At 51.0% G+C, this 2,642-nt stretch overlaps 1 protein-coding gene across 1 annotated transcript in view; it reads left to right on the top strand.

Annotated features, from left to right (window-relative positions):
- WDR45B (WD repeat domain 45B) overlaps positions 1 to 2,642 on the top strand; it is a 33,445-nt gene that overhangs the window by 6,891 nt on the left and 23,912 nt on the right. The window lies entirely within an intron of this gene.

Genomic DNA, 2,642 nt, shown 5'->3' with positions numbered 1-2,642 from the left:
CGTCAGCCTAGCTCACAGCAACCTCACACTCCTGGGCTCAAGCAATCCTCCTGCCTCAGCCTCCCGAGTAGCTGGGACTACAGGCATGCACCACCGGCTAATTTTTTGTATATATTTTTAGTTGTCCGATTAATTTCTTTCTATTTTTAGTAGAAACAGGGTCTCACTCTTGCTCATGCTGGTTTTGAACTCCTGAGCTCAAACAATCCGCCCGCCTCGGCATCCCAGAGTGCTAGGATTACAGATGTGAGCCACCTTGGCCTCCCGGAGTGCTAGGATTACAGGTGTGAGCCACCGCGCCCGGCCCATATTTTTCTTAAACTTTTGGCATCTCCTGGTCCTCCTTGCCTGCTGGGAAATGAAGCACTGCCGCCAAACGAAAAAATCTCTGATAAATCACAGAAAGTGAGAAACATCCTTTCGCCTCCTACAGTTGTGGTTTTGGTTTGTATTCCCCACATGTGTTAGATTTCCGATGCTAGAAGTGTTCTCCTCTGAAAGAGGACCTCACTGCCGCAGCATCGTGGCATCCTCGGGCTCCACTGAGCAAGCCCTTTCTGTTTTGGGAGCTAGTAGCGGACGTCAGGGATTTTCAGAGAGTTGGGGGGACAGTGGAAATGCTTTTCCAAGTGAAATCTTCCATGTGACCCTGGAATGTGAAACCGTAAGTGGTGCTTTATAACTTGGGGTTTATTTTGTAAGCCGCGGTCGGCAGCCTCCATTAGTCATAGAAAGAGCCAGGTGGCTGAGCTCAGGCGGGATCCACACTGCGAGTCTTGGAGTCCTGGCACTGTCCAGTTGCTGGGTGACCTTGGGCAAGTTTCTCAGTTGCTCTGGGCTTCACGTTCTTTGTGTGTAAAACAAGGATGCTGGCAGTGCCTGCGCAGGAGACTGCTGTCAAGAGGAAGGAACGAGAATGCACTAAACGCATGGATGAGTGCTTGGCACACGTGTGGGTGCCGTGTGCGTGTTCGCTGTATTCCCAGCGGCGGAAGCACTGTTGGCGTGGAGTAAGTCGGTGGGGTCAGTGAGCGTTGCAGGTGCTGATGGGAGTCTCCTGTCGGTCTTGCAGGCATCTAATTTGTAGTTATTTTGTTTTGGTTGCACGGTGATTTGAGACGGTTCTGCTTTGTGCAGATGAGTAGTTGCAAAACATTTCAAAACAGCTTGACTTGCAAACCTCAGGATACTTTTTACTAAATTCACCGAGAACTTAAAGAAGAGTTATAGGTTTTGTTGTCAAAGTTAAATCATTAGCAGTATTTTAACAACTGCTTCCTGATTAATGAAATGTTTACAGTAAATTCAGAATTTCTTGTAAAAATAAGGTACATAAGAAGCATATGAAACTTGTAAGTTTCAGAAACGTATACCATGGTCAGGATGTCATGCTTCATACACGCATTTGCTCCTGTGCTGCTGCCCAGCTCTGCTGTCTAGGGCAGGCTGCCCTTGAGCTTAGCGTGTAGTTAATTAATACTTGTGCCCTTGTGGTATGCTCGTGTTTCCAGCTTATGTGAGCAGATAGGCCTCGCCATGAAAAGGTCACATGCTGTCCTTTTTGATGGCGTATTTTAAGAAATTCACCTGTATGGTATTTGCAGGTTAATCTGCTGTTAGGTTTCTGGCAACTTGCAGTTTCAGAGTAGAAGAACGGCAGAAGATTTGCCCTCATTCCTTTTCTTATCTGAGCAGTTTGCTTTCCTAAATGCCGAGGAATGTGCCTGCACTGCAGCGGTCTGTCCTGGATCTGGGCTCTGGGCCTGTTGTCTCCGCCATGACTGTGGCGCTGAGTGAAGAGGCTGTGTGACTGGCCTCGAGCTGCGTGCTGCTGCCCGGCGCACCCGCCCGACTCGGCAGGAACGGGGGTCCGGCAGTGCAGGGTCCCTGGTCCTCCAGTCCGGGGAACGGTGTTCTCCCACCTCTCACCCAGACACAGGTCCCTGCGTCGACGCACACCTGGTTTCTTTCTCTCAGAGAGGGCTCAACCTTCAGAGCAGCACTGCTCTACCCCAGGAAGGCCTCCGGGCCCCAGGGCTGCCTGGGGTTGGTGACGCAGCCTGTCAAGGTCCTCACGGTGACGCTGTCACAGGAAAGGACCCAGATTCAGATGTTCCACACACTTCTGAGAGTGTACTACAAAAAATTCAACAGTCGTAATTTTTACAAGTAAAAATGCTTCAAGAATGATGTATCTGGATGAAGTTTTATATCCAGTGGTGGTAGAAATAATATGAGTGCGTAAAAAGTGAACTCTGTTTCACTTAAAAACATAAATCTGCCATATTACAAAGTTGAACAGAACTGATAGAAGTTGGGCCGGCCAGGGAGCTTGCACAGGCTGCACAGTGGGCAGAGGTGCTCAGCGGCCTTCTGCTGTCCTCAGTGCAGCCTCTTTTCCCTTCCTGTGGCCGGCACTCACGTCGTCACGTTGACAGTCGAGGGAGGTACGGGGGACTCAGAGACTTGGGGCGACTGCCCGTGTGGCTGGGTTGAGCAGCCTGTGAAGACGGCACGTCCTGTGTCCCCTCGGAGGTTGTCGCTGCTGCACCGAGGGCTGGAGGTGCCTCGATGGCGGTCGGGCAGGGCCTTGGCGAGACGCGGGAGCCTGTGCACAAAGCCCAGCCGCACCCAGTCCAGCA

The sequence above is a fragment of the Propithecus coquereli genome, unplaced genomic scaffold, assembly GCF_000956105.1.
Source record: "Propithecus coquereli isolate 6110/MARCELLA unplaced genomic scaffold, Pcoq_1.0 Scaffold501, whole genome shotgun sequence".
Classification (NCBI taxonomy): domain Eukaryota; kingdom Metazoa; phylum Chordata; class Mammalia; order Primates; family Indriidae; genus Propithecus; species Propithecus coquereli.
Note: the sequence above shows the minus strand (reverse complement) of the source record. Positions and strands in the feature narration are given on the sequence as shown.